The sequence below is a fragment of the Canis lupus genome, chromosome 11 (assembly GCF_048164855.1).
Source record: "Canis lupus baileyi chromosome 11, mCanLup2.hap1, whole genome shotgun sequence".
In the NCBI taxonomy this organism is placed as follows: Eukaryota; Metazoa; Chordata; class Mammalia; order Carnivora; family Canidae; genus Canis; species Canis lupus.
This window is the reverse complement of record NC_132848.1, coordinates 51052764-51075811: the sequence shown is the minus strand read 5'-3', so window position 1 is coordinate 51075811 and position 23048 is coordinate 51052764. Positions and strand designations below refer to the sequence as shown.

Below are 23048 nucleotides of genomic sequence, written 5' to 3'. Positions count from 1 at the left end.
ACAACCAACACTGTCAAGTGTGACCTGATCCACTTCAGTGTTCTGAATTGTACAGCTTCTCAAACATTTAGTGACTAAGATGCGCTTAATGGCCTGAGCTCCAGGGTGACCTCTAACTCAGCAAGTTACGCAGCATGTGCCAACTGAATTGCATTGACCTTGCACTGACAACATGGCATTGTGAATTTGGCAGCCTGCTAGGTGGGCAGGGGGCCCAGCGACCTCCCAAAATGACTTCCATGACACGTGTTTTGTTTTATTCTTGTTCTGGCTACGGATCTTCACCACTCTATAAGCATCACCAGATATCTGCTGTATTTCTTAATTGCTAACAAAATCCTATCAGGTTTAAGTGCCTGGTTTCCATAGCCAACTGAACATGAGTTTCCTGTACTCATTTTCTAGTGAATTTTTAGAAAATAGTAAACAGTTATTGGATGAGCTCACAGCTCAGTGGAAGCCCTTGGCCATCAGCTCATCTGGCTCAACTGACTCTTGTCTAGAAACTTCTCTAACAAGGGATAAACATGGCTAGGAAGGCTGAGTCTCCAGGAAAAACAAGTGCCACAGGATTTCTCCTTCAGACACTTCATGGATATCAGATACCTCCCTCCTGACCCAGGAAAAATCCACTTCAGGAGAAAAGACAGAGAACAAGGCTGAGCATGGTGCTTCCTTGCTGAACTAGGAAAGAGCCAGAAAGCTCAGTGTCAGGCCCATGGTGAGCTCTCAAGAGCTGCTTGTTAACTGGCAAATGAACTTGGAAATAGGGCTATTCTAATAAGGTTCACTTATTACTAGAAGTACACGGAGAATGTGGAATGCCTCTTTTTTCTCCTCCAAGTCCTTGCTTACAAAATGGTATTTTCAAAATGGTATTTTCAAAAGGATTCCTAAAGGGGGTCGTGCCCAAGGGGTAGTCCTATGGGCAGTGCTCTATTGTTGCTGCTATAGATGAACAGTTGACGCCCCCACACTTCCTTTAAGTTTCCAACTAGCTACGTAACTCCTCTGACCAAGAAGAATCCAAAATGAAGCCAAATTAAAATTTTTAAATTATGAAATGACACACCCAACACATTTCAGTTTTCCCATCTTTCAGTGTGATGTGTGTATTAAAGAAAGCCAAAGCTGAGATTTTTCAAACTTGACTGTGCAGAAGAATCCCCTGGAAGGCTTGTTAAAAAATCACCTGGGACTCAGCCCAGAGCTGCTGCTTCCACTGGTGATTTTGATGTGAGGCCCATGTTCCGCAGACCCCTCTTTGAGAAAGACTGCCCTGGGGAGCTGCTTTGCCCCATGTCATCCAACGAGGCAGGCTTTTTTCACAGTATGATCTACCGCCCTCCATCCCAACCTACCAACCCAAACTCTCCTTACTCTCCCCCACTCTCTGGTCAGGGGAATATCCTTACTCCCTTCACTGACCCTGAAACCACCTCACCAACCTCTCTCTTTGTTTACACCAGCCATCAAGACTTTATTTGTGCTGATCCCCTGGCCTGTGGCATCCCCCAGTGCTCATCTCAGAATGCAAACGTTACCATGCCACCTCTTTGATGAGTGTCTTCCCACACTATCCTAGCCCAGAGTCCATCAATATCTGCTTTCTCTAACAAATTGTGTTATATAATTGGGATTTAAAGTCCCCTTTAATTATTTCATGTAGCTAAATTCCTTGCTAAATAAAAAAATCAGTGCCATAAGGACCAAGTCCAGATTTTCTCAGTCATTCAATCAACAAGTATTTACCGAAGATTTGTACTACTAAGCACTACGTCATTACCCTCCTCTTGTATTCTTTGTCTCTAGATCAGGGCTTTGCAGAGTGTCTGGTCCATATTTCTTGCATGAGATAGAATTTATTGTGTATAACTGGTAACCAGGATGAGAAATGTATTTTGGCCTCAGGTCTAAGGTGGCTGGTGTGAAGTCCTAATGAGGACAGAGCCCCTGACAACCCCTTGCTGTGTTCAGGACACTCAAGCCAATAGGCCCAGACACTCACAATCCTCTGTACACAGGAAGGTCTGCCCCCTTTGGCATTCTGCATCTGCGAGGAGATGATCACAGCAAGAATAAAGGAGGGGCTCCTACTTCACCCACAGAAACACCCACATTTTCAGACGAATTGATAAGAGCTGTAATGACTTACGGGCATAGAAACAAATTCCTTTCTGATTCCTTCCATCTGGAGTTCCATGATAAAGATGTAGGGGAACAATCAGAAGTAACAGAACCCTTCTTTCACCTTACTTTCTCAGACAGACCATCACAGTTACCCAGAGCCCTGCCCTGCGCCTCCTACCCGCACCCCTTCCCCACCACCCATACACACAACCAGGTCTCTTCTATTTTTTACTGATAAGAAGTTTGGTGGATGTTTCCATGATTTAGCATGATGCCTTACAGGCAACCATCACCCTTGAACTCTCATATCTCTAGCAGGGGTGTACTATATAACTTCCCTTTTGAGTTAGAAAACGTAAATGTAATATCTCAAAAAAGATATCAACTGGGCATTTCTAATGTTAATTTAGCAAAAAGGAAATTGGAATCATTACCCCATGTATGACTCTTACCCTCCACTGTTGGACTGAGAGTTGTTTTTCTTGCCATATAAGCATGCCTATAAGAAGTCCAAACAAGCTCTGAGTTATATAACATATTTCACATTTTTGGGGGCTATAATTAGAGTGATAAGATTATGGCAATGATCCTAGAACAGATTAAGGACATAATTGTGATGAAAGAGGGCTTTGGGTCAGTAAAAGTACAGATCTGAAAGTGTTTTATTTAACGTGATTTTGGCTCAGGGAGCAGCAATAATCCTCTATTTACAGAACACCTTTCAAAAAATGTGTTTCTGAAGGCCCGACAAAGTTTTCCCACTTCACATGTTTAATTTGGACGAATAGTCGCCTTGGGAGTTTAGAATGAAGTTATAAAATCAACAGGGTCTCTCAGGGAAACCGCCACAATTTTCTAAGGGCATGAAGAAGCAGGAGCCACAGAGAGGCCAATGCAGTTTCTGAAACTTGACCATGTTCTCCTTCTATTAAAAATGCTACACACAACACGGCTGTGTCGGCATGATGTTTGAAAATCGAAGTGCTGACCAAGGCAGTGCATGTTCATGGAGGTGTCTACAGAGAGGCCCATGGGCAGGTCGGAGGAACCACACTGGTTAACCTGGGAGAACCAGGAGATGGTCTCTGCAGCTGGGCTTCTGGGAGTGAACCCACCCCCCTTGCCTCTGGCATAGTGTAAAATGAGCAGAAGGTCCCCGTGGAGAAGGAGACGACTTCTCCCTCTGGTTATTTAATAGTATACTGCTCAGGGCTCATGCTACTGGTTGGAATGAAAAAAAGGGATCAAGAGGGGGATATCTGGGCTTTGAAGATGGGTGGGGGGGCCTCTGGCCCTGGTTCTCCAGAGGCAAAGGGAAAAGGACTGCATGCGGGCATGGGTACCTCTTAAGCCCAGCTGGCAATTCCACTCTGTGGCTAGACTTTATTTAAATTTGGAACAGAATCTCGGACTCTAACCTCTCCTGTTTACTTTTGTTTGTTTTCTCTTTTTACCAATGTTCTTTTTGAAAAAGCCCAACTTATTTAGGTAGTAAACAATCGGAAAGAAGTTTTTTCCTTACCTTAATAAGAATAAAAAAAAAAAAAAAAAGAGCAACCTTATTCTTTTGAGACTAGGACACTGGGGGAAAAAAGTGAACAGGAAGGGGGAAACTCAGAGAGAGAGCATGTGGGCAAGCCCCTGAAGCTACAACCCCTCTGAGCCAGGGAGTTTGATGAGGTCCACATGATATAAAGACTCGCAGATACCGGTTCTTACTATGCTGCTCATTCACCAATTCTGACTTGTACTTTTCATATTTAACCTGCTATTTCAGCTGGTGGTATGCGTAGTAGTCAACGTTAGGAGCTTAGCTATAAGTCACATATTAAAAAATGAAACACAAGGCGCTTGGGTGTCACAGTCAGTTAAGCATCTGACTCTTGGTTTCAGCTCAGGTCATGATTTCAGAGTCGTGAGATGGAGTCCCACGTTAGGCTCTGTGCTCAGTGCAGAGTCTGCTAGAGATTCTCTTTCCCTCTGCCCACTCCCACCCCCCCCCCATGCTTGTGCATGCTTTCTTTAAAATAAATTAATAGATAAATAAGTCTTAAAAAAAAAGAAACATAAAAATAAAAGTCAGTTTCTTAGAAAGGGGGCTGCACATCGAATTATACTGTAACCTGTGACACAGAAGTCAGGCATTTTGATGACTCAAGATTGGCCACGGAAAAGAATAGCTTATATAACTTCCATAGGGTAGAAAATAAGAGTATTCGAGCTGAAATGTTCAAATGCAGACTGGCTTTTTCAACGTCAAATTATTGGCAGTGCTTCGCAGTTCTAGGGCAAATTCCTCCAGCTGAAAGAATTTTACATTGAACTAAGCAATGTCATGTAAACGGATCTATACTTCACCACGATGCATATGGAAAGTATTCATGAGAAAACACTTCAGTACTGTCCTGTTCATTCCATGTTAAGCAAAGAAGTTATTCTTTGTGACTTGGCAGTTTAGCTTGGTAAACAAACCCAAAATCATTGCTTTCATGGTTACTCAGGCCAATTCTTGTGAAGCCTGTCCTACACCATGTGCCAAGATTCCCACAGTTCCTGCGAATGCGATAGCTTCCTGCATTGTACATTTTCCTGCATTTCCTCTAGAAGCCAGCCTGGATGCGAGTGGAGTTCCAACAGGTATAGGGAGAAATAGGCACATGTGACTTTCTCTCTTTAAAACCCAGTGTGTTCCCAAGGGTACATGTGCTCTACTAAGCATGTATGATTTAATGAAAGCCCAAGCATCAGGTAATGATTTATGGAAGGAAAAACTAACGAAATGAACCCTCCCTCCATGAGAAGCAGTTTTAACACTGCTGGAAAATCTTTACATAGGACATGGGCATACCCAGTATTCTACAATCAAAGGTAAATATTTGTTAGTTTAAGTCCTATGGCATTATTACTGGGACCTACATGAGAAATGCTCGAGACGAGGTCCTTACTATGAACTTGAAGACCTGAGGAATGTAACCCTGTGTATGAAATGAATACCTCGTCTCACCCATGAACAAAAACGATTTTCAAAAAGTCAGGATGTGACTGAATGATTTATGTTGAATACTGGAAATATAAACAGTGCCCTAATTAGTTTGCAGACTTCTCATTCCTGGTACATATGGTGCTTTCGCTGTGACCTAGATATAGGGTAAAGTCTGAACTACATTTAAAATTGAGATTAGTCAGTTTGCAATCATCCAGGAAGTCAGCAATTTTCAGAGTGCAAGGGTTACAATTGAGGGAAAGCAGGGTAAGTCGTTAGCTTTGCCTGCTCCAGGTGTTACTAGTCCTTATTGTGAATTCTTTGTCATTAATAGATCTCTTTCATTGATTTTTACCCATCTGTTTGTAGGGTTCACTCTAGAACTCTCAACTCCAGCTTGAAAGACTTAGAGGCACATGCTGTCACATGCCCCAAGACTGTTACCAATTTATAGTGGAAAAAAAGGCCTCTGGGGGTGGGACTCTTGCCATTCTGCAGTGTCCCGATAAGTTATCCATCAGTGGTTGTGAGCCCATCCCCAGAACCCTTTAGGCCCCAACCACAGGGATCCAATTTTAATGGGACTGACACGAAGCCAGGAGGGGTATGCTTTTAAAGTAGCCCAAGTGATTCTAACTGAAAGCCAGGGCAGACAGCCCTGTTCTGAGGTGCTCGCAGCCCACCACCAGCGTCTGTCATCTGTCCTCCACTTATTGTGGTATGTAACTGAACTGCAGTCTGCTTGCTGTTCACCCTTCCCAATTCCTGATTCCCACTGGGATTGCTCCTTTTTCGTCTGGAAACCTCTCCCTGGAATGCCCCTAGCTCTCCACTTCTTCCAGCGACCATCCTCATCATCCTTTGAGGCCTACTTCAGTTAAGACTCCCTGGGCACCCACTGGGAGCCAGACACTGTGTCAACTCAGAGAACACAAAACAATACATTAGACACAGGGCCAGCCTTCAGAGAGCTTCCTGCCATAGCCGAGAAGTCAAATTTTCTGAGATACTAGCCCAAATCAAATATCCCATGCTCAGTAGATATACATGGCAATTCCAGAAACAGTGCAGGCCCATAAGTAGGATGGCCCAAAAACACAACCCACAATCAATCCACATAGAGGATGAATAAATCTAGGATGCCACAGACACCAATAAAGAACCCAATAAGAGTAGATGGTGGTGAGACCCCAAATATCCTCCTCCTGGCTCAGTGGAGAACATGAACCCCAGAAGGAACTAGCAAGTAGAGACTCAGGTCTAAGAGGACCTCATCTCAAAACTGTCAATATTGGCATCCTTAACTATTTCCTGAATAAATAATAAATAAGAGGAAAGATATTTTAAAGAATATTACCTAGAATAGGCTTCCAGAAGACAAAGGCTAAGCTGTTTCAAAGATCCGATTTAGACCCTGGAAGCAGAATTATTTTTATTTTTTGCTTAAGGTTTGTTTGTATGTGTGTTTGAAGCAAGCTCTACGCCCCACACATGGCTTGAACTCATGACCCTGAGATCAGGAGTCGCTTGTTCTACCAAGTGAGCCAGCATGTTGCCCCTACTTTGTTTTTAATAACATGAACTAATAACAAAACCAGAAAAACATGGCAAGTAGCGATAAAATGGACAACCTAGGTGGTGGCTTACTTGGCAGCAATTGTTTCAAGCGTCAGTTATGGAGCTTCAATGAGTTAAGTGCAACATGAAAAGAAATGTGGCAGCAGACTCGCCAACTGGTTTCCAAGCTCCCTGGCCCTACTGCTCTCATAGCAGGGAAATGTGAGAGGCGCAGAGAGAATGGGAAGGAGGTGGGTGAACAAGAAGTGGCAAACCTGAAGAGTACAGTAATAAAAATCATGGCAGATTAACATTATAGACCTCACATTATATCCACTCATTTGATCCTCAAAATTAACCTTATTAGTGTCACTGTTATTTTCATTTTGCTGGTGAATAAGAAAGTTATGTAGTTTGACCAAAATCACTCAGCCAGTTAAAAGAGAGGTGGGATTTAAGGCAAGGTCATGATCTTGTCACCATATGAAACTGCATTTTAACAGTAGATGTGACGACTAAGGAAGTGGATAGACTGCACTTGAAAGTCATTTTTGAATATGTACTCAAAGCCAGGAACTGTGCGGCGCTTCAAACGTCAACGAGTAAAGATCTAGTTCCCAACTTGAAGATGTTCATAGCCGCTACGCAAAAAGCACAAAGATTCAAAGAAAATCAGCATTAAAAAAAAAATCAAAATAAATATTCTATTTCTTTTTTTTTCACTGTTTGGAGTTAGTAGAGTGGCTCTGTTTATCATTATAAAGTATGGCTAAGCCTGGAAGGTTGATGTAATGGAACAAGGACATTACTCATAAGGAAATATCTGGAAAAAGTGTGTTTCTATGTGAAAGTGTATGTATTCGGGAGGGAGGCTGTTAACCACTATGCCTTCATTTCATCTTTCCAGACATTTCTACCCTATCACCAAGGACAGTGGCAAGAACTGGGGAGCATTTGGGAGGTGGGAGCATCTGTGGGTCAAAGCATTTTTTGAGTCTCTTCTGAAGTCAGTTCATTTTAAATTTTTAAGTTGACACATCACTTGGGAGCCAACAGGAGTTTGAACTTTTGCCCGGCAAGATATCCTGCCCATTGGTAAGTAAACATGTGGTGGGGACAAACAGTTTTTATACAACTCTTCATTGTATGATGATAAGATCTGGGGAAGCTTTTTTTTTTTTTTTCCTAGTTTAGATTTCTTTATTCAAATATCACACTCAGAAATTCCCCACCCCACTTTGCCAGGACCCGACATTCACTCCCTTGTCTGGGAACTTCAATAGTTTGGCATTGGCTACCAGTAGACTTTTTCTTTAAAAGAATTTTAAATGCTATGTAGCCTCTTGAATTTTTTTTTTCTCAAATTATACCAAGAGTATAATTGGCTTATAAAGAAGATAAGTATAGAGGAAGGGCCTCCAGCTAGTTGGTACCACACCCAACTGTTCTCCTTCAGTCCCCCCGCTGACACTAGAAGGAAACTGGCAATATGGGCTAGGCACATTCACGGACATCTCCCCATCCAAACCTGCAAGCAGCTCTAGCAGATGGTCACTATAGACCAATCTCCATTTTTCCCCCCAACTTCACTGGGATACAATCGACACATTACAGTGTGAATGTTTAAGGCTCACAATCTGTTGATTTGATATGCTCGCATACTGCAAAATGGTTACACCATAATGTTAGTAACTACCTGCTCTCATTTACTTTTTTCAGATGAGAAACCTAAGATTTGGAGAGTCTCAATAACTCATCCCAAGTCAACCAGCACCAGAAGCGGAGGTCACAGAGATGTCTGGCTTTGAAGTCTGTGATAATTTCCTCTTTGCTAGAGTGAGACTGCCATGTTTAAGACCTTCCCTCCCACCCCCAAAGGCCTCTTAATCCTGCCTGTAATCTGATCATAACCCAGACCAGTTTCTGTAGGTTGAAGGGTGGCTTCCCAAGGAACAATAGCCCCACCACGTCCCGCCCACAGAAGTATGGTTGGAAAGTTGCGGCTGTTTCCTTGAAAAGTATTATTACTAGGCTGAATAATGGCGTGGGTATTTTTCTCCCTCTTTTGAAAAATGGCAAGTAAAACAATACTCAGCTATAGTGTTACCAACCTGAGGATGTCAGCATTAGCCTAGGGGACCTTCAAACTCCTCCCAAGCATTTTATGTAATAATACATCTCTAAGCCAAATGGCATTGGCGGGTAATCCCTGTTGGCTATGTCATATGGCAACAGTGCCTCCCTACTTTTCTCACACGTGGCTGATTGCTGATGGAAGGAAAGAGGTGAGCTGGTCTCAGGGTTGCTGGCAGATAAGCCCTGCCTTGGAGCTGAAAGTCCTTATCTATGGTTCTCGCATGCCTTTTTCCTCCAGAAATGGAGCAGCACTTTTCATAAGAATAGCTGCCCACCCCCTTCCTGTGGGATTCCAATGGTTCCAAAAAGCCAAAAGGAGCATTCCTGCAGACCTCAGAGATTTATGTCTGGGGAGGGTGTCTGGGGCTGGGAGGGGACCTGGTTTGTGCCCCTGGCAGAGTGATAGTCATCACTGGAAGGAATACAGGAAAGTCTGAGTCAGCAACAGCGGGGTTGAACCCGAGGCAGGGTTTGAGAAGCTTGGGAGACCCGGAATCTCCACCAGCCCGGGCCAAGCTGCCTATTTGGTGGAACAGAACATGGGCCAGGCTGTTGACTTTTACAACTTTCTCATCTGCCGTCTGAGGCCCTCTAAACACAGCCTCCACTTCCAGGTGTAGCTTTATCATCTATTGGCTTCCTTCAGGTTTCTCTGCCAGGAGCATCCTCAGCCCCCCACCTGGCCTCACTGTTCTTCCTCTTGTCAGCTTAAGCCCCACCTGTTTGGGGGGCCCTCCTTGACCACCCCTAGCCCAGAGAGAGTGCTCTTTTCTCTGAATGTTTTAAAACTGTCTGTGTCCCTCTGAGTGTACTTACCACATCCTGCTTTGCCCTGTTACCTAACGTTTTCTGGGACTATGTTCTTTCCTTACTAGGGTGGTCAGGTGAGTTCTTGTTCTCCCTATGACTCCAGCTCCTTCTGCCCTCTTTTTGGCTCACTCTGCTCTAGCCATGCCAGCCTCCTCACTGTTCCTCAGAAATGCTGGGCACACTCCTGCCCCAGGGCCTTTGCATCAGCTGTTCTTCTATCTGGAGCACTCTTCCCCCAAGTATAATGGCTCACTCTTGGTTCTACTTTGTTATTATTTATCAGAGAGGCTTCCATGACTACCCCAGATTACAACAAACAAATAAACACACACACACACACCCTTTCCCAGAACTCCACTTCCACCTTCCCTTGCTTTGTTAGTCTTGTTTCTTTCATCATGAATTTTTAATTTTTTTTTTTTTGCCCTTCTCCCCCTACTTGAATGTAAGCTCTATGAGGGTAGGGATAGCCCACTGTTTGGCTCACTGCTGGATTCGCAACCCTAAGGACAGTGCCTTACGTGTAGTAGACATGCGTGAAATGGGTGTTGAATAAACGAACATCTCTATGTTATTATAGGTCCTTTGCCTAGCCAGTGCTAGGCCATATACACATGTGTATGAGAAACACACACACACGGAATATACCATATATCGGAAATGCTCAACAAATATTTGTTATAAATGACAACATTATTATGTTTCTGGACTCAGACCCCTCTTGGTCTATTCATTTCACATGCTCCTTCCCCAAGGCTGAGAGGGTACCCATTGGTCTCAAGAGGGGAGCTGTGGGGTAGGCCAGAGCAGGCAGGGAGCAGGGAGGACAGAACAACCTGTTGTCACATTCTGTCCAACATTACAACCTTCTGGCCAGCTTGGGCCTATGCTCACAAGAGAACTACAGAATTGCTCATTTGACATCTGGTTCAAGTGTGAATTCCTGGCTGGTAGCTCTGAGAAATCAAGGGGCAATTTTTCAGGTTAGCCTGCACCTGCCTGAAAGGAGCCTCAATATGAGGCATGGGCTAGTCACACAAAGCCCTGGCCCTCTCTGCTTGCTGCCCACACAAGGGATTTGGACCTCACTCCCTCTGTAGAAGGCGGCTCAGGTCCCTATAGCCACAGGGAGGTCTCTGGGACTTCAGCTCACCTTCAATTCTGACATTTCCACGGAAGTACCAAGTACACCTTGAAGTATGGTCACCTGAGCTAGAACAGGCCTACCGGTATGTGGCAGGATGGGTGGCTGATGGGGACCATGAACATTCTCTGCACACAAGCCCTGGGATCAGAGCTCATCCTGATTTTGCTGAGCTGGAGTAAAGGAGACCCTGTCTGAGGCAAGATACAGGTAAGACCTTCAGCTCCAGGACAACACATGTGATCACAAACTGCTTCCCAGTGGGGATTCTGTGGAGGAAAATCCAGATATATGGCCCCCTTCCCAGAACCAAGATCTGTACATAATAGGTCCATCATGCAGTCAATCCAATGGACAGGTAGCACATGCCAAAAAGCAAGCAGTCCCCAAAGTTGCAGATCTCAGATCATGCCATCAAGCTACTGGCTTATTTATTAGTCCCTGACATGTGCCTGGCACTATGACAGAATAATTTTCCCAACCACCCTCCAAGGTAGGTCAGATCGGCTAACTTGCTGAAGGACCCACTGTAGTTACACAGCAGAGCCAGCTTGGGGTCCCTGGTCCAGGATGCCAGGTTGCCTCTCACAGCCCATAGCCTCAGAGTGCTCCCAAAGCCATGGGGGTGAAGGCTACAGAGCTTGAGCTGTGGTGGAACCCCTCTAGGTGTGGAAGGGGTGTGTGTGTCTGTGCAAAGGAAGCAGGGATTCTGCTCTTTCTTGAATGTTGATGGATTGGTGGCCAGAAACCTACAACATTTTGAGTTTGGAGGGAAGATACTCTGACTGAGGGATAACACAATACCAAGTATGCAAGCACAGGCACACAGCCATGTCCCCTGCTTAAGGGAGTGGTGCGGAAGCCCAGCAACTGCCATCATTTATGGAATGCTATGGAGGGCCCAGCACCACTCTCACTGCTTCACCCACCAAACGACTTCACTGAATCCTCACAGTGCCTCTATGGAATAGGTGTTAATATATCCATTTTTTTCAAATGAAGAAACTATGGTGTGGAGATATTAAGAAACTTGCCCGAGGCTCTTTAGCTCATAAGAAACAGAGCAGTCTGACTCTATAGTCCAAACTTTTAACCTCCACCAGGCTGCCCAACACTCTTTCTGCTGTGGTCGTGGCCTTGTCCCCTAGTCTGGTCTATCGCCTGGGTCTGCTCACCTATGAAAGTGCCAGTTGGATAGAAGGTCTCTAAGGTCAGCCTTTTGCTGCACATTGCTAAGTGCAATTCTTTGCCTGGCACTGAGCTTGTCTAGGAGAAAGCAGAAGTGGACAAGTCGTGGACTCTGCTGTCAAGGACCTCCATGCCTGGAGGGATCCTTTCCAGCTGTAAAATCAGACGCTCCACCTCAAGTGGCCCTTTTAAGGCTGCCTCAGGAGGTCTCAACTTCTGCACAGGCTCTCTCAGCTCTCCGGAGTTAGGATCCAGCCTATTCTCCCTCTGCCCAATTCATCTGTAAGCACCAGCATCTTCCAGCCCCGCTGCTGTGGCTCATGCTCCTTCCTAAACCTACCCAACATCCCCAAGGACCAGCAGATCATCCAAAGGACCAAAGCCGATGACCGATAGAAGCCCCAATTCCCTAACTCCTTCAAGATACTCGCATTTCCTCTTTTTCCAAATTCCTCTACCATTTACAGCCTGGTGCATACAGTTTAACTCATTATTGGCATATGTGTCTCTACTCATTTTGTATGTTTCAGCCTTGTTTCCCAGACGTGGTTTATACTTTTTGGTTCCCCCCAGCAAGTAACACAAAGGTATACATACAAAAGAATTCCAAGCTTGCCTACCAGTTCCACCAAGGTTGTCTCTTTGCCCAAGAAGGGGTTCTAAACTGGACTTCCTTGACTCAAGTCCACTCCTCTCATAGGAGAGCCATTAACTTTAGAAGAATTATATTATTTTTCCTTCCCTCAGCTTCTTCACTTATAAAATGGAAATGATACTAGCATTTCCCTCATAAAACTGTTATGAGAATTAAATAAAGTGCATAAAAACACTTAGCATTAGTACCTGCCAACAAAATTCATACTGAATTTTCACATCGTTGAAGATTCAAATCGTTGCTTTCATGAGTGGCAGACGGTCTCCAAAGATGGGCATGTTCCTCCCATGGAAAAGTGAAGTTTGTGGACCCACCCTTAAAGCTAGGCTGGCCTGTCACTTGCTTTGGGCAACAGAATATACAGAAGCGTGCCAGTTCTGGACCTAATTTTAAGAGGTTTGGCAGTTTCTGTTCTTGTGCTCTCTGGGGAAGTCAACCACCATGTTGGAAAGAAGCTCAGCCTTGGTCACCAAAGGATGAGACCCCATGTGAAGGCTACCACATGGAGGAATAAAGGCTCGTGGCAACTTCCAGCCAAGCCCAGTGACCTGCTAAATGTAGCCGAATGCTACACGGAGCAAAAAAGTGCCCCAAATTTCCCAAATTCCTGACCCAATAATGAGGAGAAACAACATTATTATTTTAAGCCATAAAGTTTTGAGGTGGTTTGTTGTGCAACCATGATAGCTGCTGAAATAATCAACATTACCAATGTAATTCTTGTGACTGGATAGATTGAACTCAATTAAGTACCTATTGAGGGGCTGCTAAAGACATGTATTTTTACCTCACGGCCAAAGCAGATAAAAAAGACAAAAAATTATGAGTACGATCTAATTCCTCACCTTGAGGTTTTCAGTCTATTTTGGTGGGAAATACTGTCACAGACATAACTATCATACACAGGACAGGGTGCATGGTACCCAGAGTGATCAAATCTCAGGAGGATAAAAGGAAGAAGAGTAGCCTTGTTTAGGACGAAGGGGGTGGGAGAAAGGGTCACACGGGCATTTGTAAAGAGAGAATTTTAGATGAATTTCAAAGGGCAACAGGAAAGGATTTTCTTTTCTTTTCTTTTCTTTCTTTTTTTATAAGGCAGGGCCCTAAAATGACTCCAAGAGCCTTGGTCCTCACAGGCAAATTGGCCTCGGCATGGGGTAGCAGGAGAATCTCAGCCAGGGGCCAGAGAGCCCTTGCAAGGGACTCAATCCCACTCCATATCAGTGAGAGGATTTCAAGAACACCCCACCTGTTTGCTTATCCATTGAAGGAGGGGACAGTCCCCTAAATCCTACGAAAGGATTGGACAGAAGCAAGAGCTCTGAAAATCTGGAACATACTTTACATGCAAGGTCAGGTATAAACACTGAGGCCTGAACTCTCAGAGGCCATAGTCTATGGTGCTCCACAACATCCGATGGCTCAGAGCACAACTCTAAAGCCCAGCGTGTCATCTGGCATCTGCAATGTGGTCTGAGCCAAGTCCTCACCTGCTAAGGGTGGCCAAACCTGGAGCCAGTCTCAGGTTCACAGACACCTGCATTCCAGGGAGCCTCGGCCACTGCCCACCGAGCCCACAACTTTCACAAAACTGAAATGTTGCATTCAGGCTGGTGAAGCATCAAGCTCGAGGCTGCTCACAGTGGCGGCCCCTCATCAGAACTGCCCTCTCTCTGCTCTGAGGCATCAGCGTGGATGCTGCTGTCTTCTGCGTTCAGCAGGAGCCTCACCACCCCTGCCCAGCAGGCCCTGACCCTCCACTGGCAGCCCGGCATCTGAGTCTGCCAAATCCTGCACTGCCCACTCCCTCTCTTCCATCTGCCTCTCAAGAATAAGGCTCATGGCATATGAATCTTTTGCAAAGCCCAGAGAGGCCTAGGACAACCTCTAGGGCAGTCACTCGCCGACTATCTTTAAGGCCAGCCCTCCTCATCAGTAGCTGGCTCGGCCACTCTGGCAGTGTTTCTCTAAGTGTTGTCAGAAACCACGTTGCATTAAAAAATGTGAATCCCTAGCCCTACTGAATCCGAATCCCCAGGGATAGGCCCTATATTTTTCCAGTTAATGAGCTCCCTGGGAGATGCCATGAACGCCAGTGTTTGAGGACCCTGCCACAAGGGAAGCACAATAACCAGCTTGGATGGCAGGATCCACATCTCAGGGCTCTGCCCTAGAGACCCAATGGGTCTCCCACCACCACATCTAGTGGAGAAAAAGGAAGAGCAGTGGTACCTGACCCTTCTCTTGCTCCCTAAATGTCGATGTGCTGATAGGGCACCATTCCTGCAGACGAAAACGACAAGTCCGTCACTAGTGTTTGGTTCACCTTTTCCCCTATCTAATCCTCTCAGAAATGACTGATATTTGTAAATACTACATGTTGATTTCTTGCCATTGCTTCATGAGTGGAAGGCATCCAACGCACACTTCCACACTGATCGCAGAGGAGAATGGGCCTTTCTCTTCCAGCTGGATGGCTCCAGTTCTATAAATGAAACCTTGACCTTTAGAAGCAGCACTGAGGATAGATACTTCATTTTCCATACTTTCCTGTTTCCAGTACATGATGAATTCCTGGCAGAGTTCCTTTCTCACAGCTGAAAAACACTGGCAGGTTGCAGATTTGGAAGTCTCAGCCGGAAAACATGAAATCGCATTAATATCCCCAAAAGCACACACCTTGGAAGAGAAACTTTACCCAAGACTAATTAGAGTTGCTCTTAATGAGGAAATTACGCAGAGGATTAAGACACTTCATCCCTTTCTCTTGGCCTATTAGGAGCTTCTAGGGTTACAGGGCTTTTTATAAATCTCTGCCTGTACAGCCAATCTGACTCTAGCATCAACACACCATCACTGCCTGGGTATTTTCCAGCCTAGCCCATAAAAACTCTCAAGTCATCTTGGAACTTTCTGGAATAACTAGGATGCAAGAAAAATACATGGTAACCTTGAATGAATCCTACTGCTGGAGGTCAGCAGAGGGGAAGTTTCCAGAAGGCTGGGGGTAAGGAGGAGGCCTGGTCATAATGAAGGCAAGTCTTACCAGCAAATTCATGTCCATTCTCAGAGCAGAGTGGCAGGCAGAAGCCAGGTGCATTCTTCGGTCAAAGGCTGTGCCTGTGCCCCACTGCCCCCAAATGCATGTTGCCAGGAGGTAGGAGCACCAATCGAGCATGGAAACTTCTCAATTCCAGCCCCAGCTCTTTGTGAATGATGAGCCCTTGAGAAGACCCCTCACTGGTTTGGGCCAATTTCCTCATCTCTCAAAGGAAAATATGCTACCGCCCTGCCTATCTCAGAGGTTCGGTGAAGGTAAATGAAGGTGAGATAGCCAGCAAAGGACTCCGTAAAGCAGCTGAAGAGCTGCCTGCATGCACCTGCCAGGCACTATGCTAAAGGCCGTGTGCGTCCCCGCAGAATTCTTGTGGCAGCCCTTGAGGGGAGCACCATTGCTTCCACTTGGCAGGGGAGGAAGCCAAGGTTCAGGGCTTTGCTGGAAGTTAAAATAAAAATCAGACAAAATTATAGCTCTCTGAAAACTAAATACCTGTGCAAAACGAGGGCCCCTATATGTAAGGAACTGTGAGATCGGCTTGCCCAAGGGGAGAGGAGGTAAAAGTGAAGTTTGGATTTTCTTCCAGACCATCGGGCTGTGAGGGCCAGGGTGCCGTGATCAGGAGTCTACAGCTATGGGCTGGAGGCCGGAGAAGGACGGGTTCACTGCACATCAGTGGCAGGTCAAGCAGCTGATTGTAACACCTGAAACGATTCCTGCTAGGCACTGTCACACCACCATCACTGCCATGGTGACCACAGGAAGCATTTACTGAGCACTTACTCTGGCTGGCTCTCTCTCTCTCTCTCTCTCTCTCACACACACACACACGAAAAGCAGGAAGGGGTAGAAAAGCATGTTGGCCTTTGGATGCTTATAGTTGGTTTGGGGAGATAAGACACTCATGCACACAAATCTAACAGCTAGGCACGCTGAATATGCTGGGTGGCAAATAAAGAAGAATTAATACATGCTAATGAGGCTCAGATGAATCAAAGGGTTCAGAGAAGAGGCAGATATGGATGAGAGGTGGGCTGTGTCCTCCTAGGCAAAGGGACCAGACAGAAAGGCAGGAATTTGCATGGCTGTGCCCAGATCTCGGGCAGTGAGATGGACAAGGGCAGGCTGCAATGTGCTGAAGGACATCGCATTTTGTAGGCCAGGAGCAGAATAGCGTGGCAAAGTGAGCGAGCTCCTTTGGTCTGTTTGTAGAACTCCTTCCATGAGTGATACCTTTCAAATTAAAATCAAACTGGCTAATCCCACTATAATCTCTTGCTCCTATTACTACCCAAAATAGCATTTAGGGAAGTCCAAATAGTCAGCTCTACTCACAAGGAGGCAGCTCAGGGGGATCCCTGGGTGGCGCAGCGGTTTGGCGCCTGCCTTTGGCCCAGGGCGCGATCCTGGAGACCTGGGATCGAATCCCACGTTGGGCTCCCGGTGCATGGAGCCTGCTTCTCCCTCTGCCTGTGTCTCTGCCTCTCTCTCTCTCTCTCTAACTATCATAAATAAATAAAAATTAAAAAAAAAAAAAAGAGGAGGCAGCTCACAAATAGGATGCCCTACAGGTAACGAATGATGGATACAGAATGAGTGCAAGATACGCACCCCAGAGAGGTTCCCATCTAATCAGAAAAGGGAATACAAAGTGAAAATTGTTTGCAGGGAGGAGAAACTTATTCCATGGATGACAAGGATGGCCAGGAGCCTAGAGTTTGTGAGACAAGAGGACAAGGACGATCTTGTATCACGCAGGAGTAGGAGAAAGCAGAAAGTGGGCACAGTCACCTCAGCGGGACGTTCCTTTTTGCTGGGGTGTAGTTATAGTTCACCACAGAAGGGCGTCACTCTAGTGGCCACCCTACGAGACACTGATTTCACTGATCCTAAAGGTAGTAGCGACTTTCCATCCTGTTACATGCCCAGTCACCTCTGGGAGATGCCAGTGCTTTTCAGAAGGAATGCATTTCAAAATCTCCAGTTTGGGTGAATGGCTGGAAAAGCCCGCGGGTCATTTGGACAATTATGTCTTCTGACCTTCTAGTCTTCCTCCCAGCCCCGGCCCCCACTGTCCAGTACCACTGTTCCTCGGGGGCCCTGGGATGACAGGAAAAGCTTACGTCTGATTAGGCAACCAGAAAGGCCCTCTGGAGAGCCCTGGTGTGGGTGTAAAGGATGTGGACATTATACATCCACAGGAGGTTTATGGCAGAGGGACTGGTGAGAAAATGAGGTCATTTTTTTGGTAAGTCTGTGTGTTTGAATGCATCCTTACCCCCCACCTCAAGCACATGGGGGATGCCTAGAATATGGTCCATGTTCTTGGATGATGGAAGACAGAAGTGAACACGTTCCCCCCACCCCCCACTGACCCCTGGCCAGGGTATGAGGACCACAGAGAGAGGTCAGTGTGGTCACCACCTAGGGGTTTTGCAAGTGAGGACTTTTCACTAGTCCCTGATGGGAAGTTGCTGAGCTTTATAATGGGCTTACAGAACCTTCTAGACATGTTTTGTGGGTAGACTTTTCTCCTGACCTCACAGCAAGGGTTTGGAGAAGAATGCACGGCACGCAAAACATTTGCTCAAATATGCAGCTTGGGCAGAGGGACTTATATTTAAAAAGAGAGAGAGAGAGAGAGAGAGAGAGAGAGAGAGAGGGGAGTCTGATAGTTTCTTGCAGTTTCCTTTTTCCTGCCGCTCTCGGTACAGGATGATGTAGTTGTTTACTTTTAAGGCTCAGGAGTCAGCCAGCATTGTATGAAAAGCTTTCCCACAAAAAAACCCATAATAAGGCAAACTCCTTTCCATGATGTTCGAGCAATTAACAATACATGAACAGGCTTGCTCATGCCCTTGCTCCAGGATCTGCTCTTTCCTCATCACAGGAGCCCCTCACCCAGGGATTGGGGTGGAAGGGCCGGGGAGGACTCTCATTCCCCCCAGAGTAGGGGTGCAGAGGGGTGTCAGTGCGAGTGTGTGTGTGTGTGTGTGTGTGAGAGAGAGTGAGAGAAGGAATGTGGGAGGGGCAATGAACAAACAAGATCCTCAAAGGTCCCATCTCAAATCTGCTTTCATGGCTCCCTCTGTTGTGCAACCTTGCGTGAAGGGGAGGGGGGACATTCCAAACCTCAGTGTGCTTATCTGTAAAATGGGGAAATAGGGAAACTGTCAGAAGTATCGTGGGAGCAAATCACACCCATGAGGCCATTACCTGAGGCTGCACGGTGGAATGGTGAGCACACAGACAAAGGGATGAGGGGACTGCCCGGGTTCAAATCCTAGTTCTACCGCTGACTGTGTGCTCTTCTGTATCTCCGCAGACCTACCTCACAGGTCCCCCACAAGCATTATCAATCAGCACTCATAAAGAGCTTTAAAAGTGACAAGTACATAGTAAGTGCTGTCAAAGTGCCAGCTGCTATTTTTGGCGTATAGAAAACACTCTATAAATGTTTGCTGCTGGTGATGGACACAGCGGAGGGCGACACAGGAAGGGACATGTACTCCAGAGAAGATGCGTGAGGATCTAGAAAGAACCTGTGCATGCACAGCTTAACAGCAGAGTTCACGTATAACATAATTTTGCAGACGGGAAATGGAAAGAGGCCTCTGGTTTTCATGATATAAAGTGCCGAATGCAACGGTGGACTACATCCTCTTAGCTATAAACTGTGGTTTTAAAAAATAGCTGAGAAATGCCAAAGTTGTGGAGACGAGGAGAGATTTCTTCCCCTAAGGAGAGCTGCGTGCTCAAAGAGCGAGGCTTGGCTAGGTTACGCCTCAAGAATTCTCGGCCTGTGAGTCGCTGGGCTGGGCTGAAGGCGGGCCAGCATTCCACCTGGGATGACCCCAAGGTTTCAGACCCATCTTGGCCTTGGACTTGGGAAGGAGACAGGGACTGTGCTTTATCCTTCCAGCAAAACAGACCATGTGACAGCTGCCACACTTCCTGTCCTTGAGACAGGACTCCCTGCCAAAGACAACAGGAAAATCAAGACTATGGTGGCAAAATAATGATATGCAGACATTGTCCTGAGGCTCACTTCTTACTACAGTGAGCATTTTTCTGGGGGAGGAGGTGGGGATATTATCATTTAAAACGCTAACACCTATGGTAGTTTGTATACTTTTGTGATTTTGTTCTACTCTCCCCCCACCTTTAATTAGGAAATATACCTACAGAAGGTAAATATATGTAATTTAAAGAATGACCATATAAAACAAGCCTCCTTTTAGCCATGATGCATCTCAACAAATAAAACATGCTTGCTGGTACTTAGCAGCCCCTTTAAATTTCTCGGGCAGCATCCCTCCCCCCATCCCCCCCTCCAGGAGTAAGGCTAACCACTGCCTTGTTTTTCTTTATAGTTTCATCACCGTGTGTGTGTGTGTGTGTGTGTGTGTGTGTGTGTGTGTGTGTGTCTAAAGAATATGTTGCTTTTTTTTTGGCGGGGGGGGGGGACTTTCTACAAACACAGCGTGCTACCTGTGTCTTTCTGGGACTTGCAACTTTTGTCTTTATCCTCCTCTTTTAATCACCAGCTCTCATTGCTCGGATCTCCATTCCTAAGGGGGGCTCACTCTGTCTTTTAAAAGCACCCTTATAAAGCATCCCTCAAACATTCTTCCTACAATATCATGACACAGCGACTGAATTCATTCTATCCCCTTGCATACCAACCATCTGCCACATTTATTGAGCTATGGCCAATTCCTCACCTTTTCAATTCAAATAGAATTTCTTTCCATCAGAATGACATTTTTCGGTAGATTTAAAGATCAAAGAAATGCATTCTAACCTTCCAAATGATACCCTTTTCCAAAAGGAGGCTTCCCCCTGCCAAGTACCATATTTTTAATATTTTTGCACTGTGTTTCTTCCAGTTTTGTCAACTGTTCACACTCCTATTCTTGCCCTTCCTTAACCATGAAATCTAAATGTCCCTTTTTTATGGAATTAGGATTTTTAAGTTTTATGTCTTTCCCGTAACCTCTGAATAATTTGTGTAGATGTTCACAAAGCCTTCTATTTTTTTTCCTCCTGCAGAAATGCCCATTTGGATCCAGTGGGCTTTTCACTCGCATAATCCCACAAACTGTTTGCACCATTTTCTACAGAGCAGGAAGGAGCATCAGAATGTCTGTATTTTACACTAAACTTAGTGTCTTCAGGATTTAGGAATTAACCAGGAACTCAAAGAGCTGAACAGACCCCATCCTTCTGGGGCTATAGATGCACAGGAATCAGTTTTTGAGCTAGAAGCATCTATCATTTTTTTAAGTTTTCGGGGAGACCTAGTTTGTTCCTGCCTTTGACATTCACAAGAAACAGCCTTCCTGGGTTTACCTACTACCAGCACATCGAGCTCTCCCCAGGTCCCAAGACGAGGGGCTGATCTCCCCTCTCATTAATGTAGTTTAAAACTGCAGAGATCAACACTGGGAGGGGGTAGAGGGAGCTGGATGGAAGGACCTGAATTACAGAAACGTCCAGATCGGTCTCAGACAAGGTTTGTTCCCTGTCACAGAATGACATGACCACATAGAGCCAATCCCATTGATGCAGATGGGCTCTCACCACTGTGCTTCTGACAGAAATGAGACCCACAGCTCTTCCTCCCGTGACAAAGTCCTTCACATGTGAGAGGACTGAACCTCCTGTGTGTAGGACTGTGCCTCGTGCCTCTTCTCTGACTTTCTAGGATAATTTCTGCACCACTCATTTTTGAACAGGATTTCATTTTCTGGTTCACCTATGCTAGTTTTAACTCCCTAGACAGAACAGAGAATCTTTGGACAAGGATTGCATGTTTTTTTTTTTTTTTTTTTTTTTAAATCCCTGGCATACCTGCTACTAAGGTGAAGACATACCAGGTACTGAAGAGTGTATGGTACTGTCTACCATACACCAAAGCAGGACACTTCCTCTCTGGCTGATAGCGGTGTTCCACAAGTCTGACCTTCCCTGGGACTGCACCTCCACTACTGCTGGTTTTAATACCACTACACATGAGCCCCTCCATCTGGCAAATCTAAATGGATCTCATCAACCCAAAGTGTTTGCTAGTGAATTATCTGTAAACATTTAAGATATTTATTTATTTATTCATGAGAGACACAGGCAGAGGGAGAAGCAGGCTCCATGCAGGGAGCCCGACGTGGGACTCGATCTCAGGTCTCCAGGATCACACCCTGGGCTGAAGGCAGCACTAAACCACTGAGCCACCCAGGCCGCCCATCTGTAAACTTTTGATAAAAGGAGTTGGCTTCTGTAAGGTGAACAATCACACCTAAAAATTTGTATATATTTAAGTGTCAGATTTTATTTTCAAGTTTTCTTTTAGTGGACCTACTTCTTCTTTATGAGGTTCATTTCCAGTTTATGTACATCAAGAAATGCTTCTCACCTAGTTCCCCCCAAAGGAAAAAATTCTGAGCAAATTAGACTAGCGAATTATTGCCACATTAATAGCAATGTGCTTCATTTGGTTGTGTTTGTGTCTCTAGTGCTAACTTTGGTGAATCTAGAAAACCTACATAAATTAGGATTTGATAGAGGTGGTTGGATTTAACCTATGATTTGAAAACCAAAAAAATACCAAAATGGGTGTGGGCTGGATAAACAGTGGAAGGAACGCTAAGAACAAAGACATCATTTCTCCCAACCACTCCCTTCTAGGCTCTTCCCATACTGCACCCTTCATGCTCTTTCTGGAGGACCAGGGGAGGCCTCAAACCCCATTACCACTTGTATAACTATCAGTAGCCAGGCCCAAATCAAGCCTTAGAGCCAGGCAGCTGTGCTCCAAGAGCCGGGCCGATTAATGAGCTTAGTTCCCTAGCAACCTGTACCTAAGTGTTCCTGATAAAATGGATTACATGCTGCTGATGAATCCCAATATCATATTGACCCAACAAAGGAGTTAATTTGTGCCTTTTGCCACACCATGGGTTGACTGAGAGAATTCTTTTTTGCCTGTGATCCCTGCTAGTATTCTCCCTGGAACATCATGGTAAAACAAAATGCCCGGAGGGGGGTCAAAGTGGATGTTTTGACTTCCTATCGCCTCCACAAAAGAAGTTCCCATAACAGGAAGAAGAGGGTCTGTTTTTCCTTCCACTGTGTTCCCAAGACAATTTAGATTGCCCAAAATACTACCCCCAAAGAGTTATTCCAGGGTGCTCTGGACGACGGACATAAGTAGTCACCCCACCATAAGTCAGCCAACTGCCATTTTATTTGCACCTTGCTCTCTTGGGAGTTTGGTTGTGTTTGTCTGTTCTCAAATGCCTAATCTCCTCTGGAGATTCAGATAAAATGAAGTTCCTGGAAACCAAGTAGTTTTGAATCCTGGCTCTGTCACTTTCAGTTGTGTGACCTG

The 23048-nt window shown here is 45.5% G+C and overlaps 1 protein-coding gene across 3 annotated transcripts in view; it reads right to left on the bottom strand.

Annotated features, from left to right (window-relative positions):
• The window catches only part of PRKCE (protein kinase C epsilon), a 487671-nt gene that overhangs the window by 116848 nt on the left and 347775 nt on the right, over positions 1–23048 (bottom strand). The gene's annotated exons all lie outside the window — the stretch shown is intronic.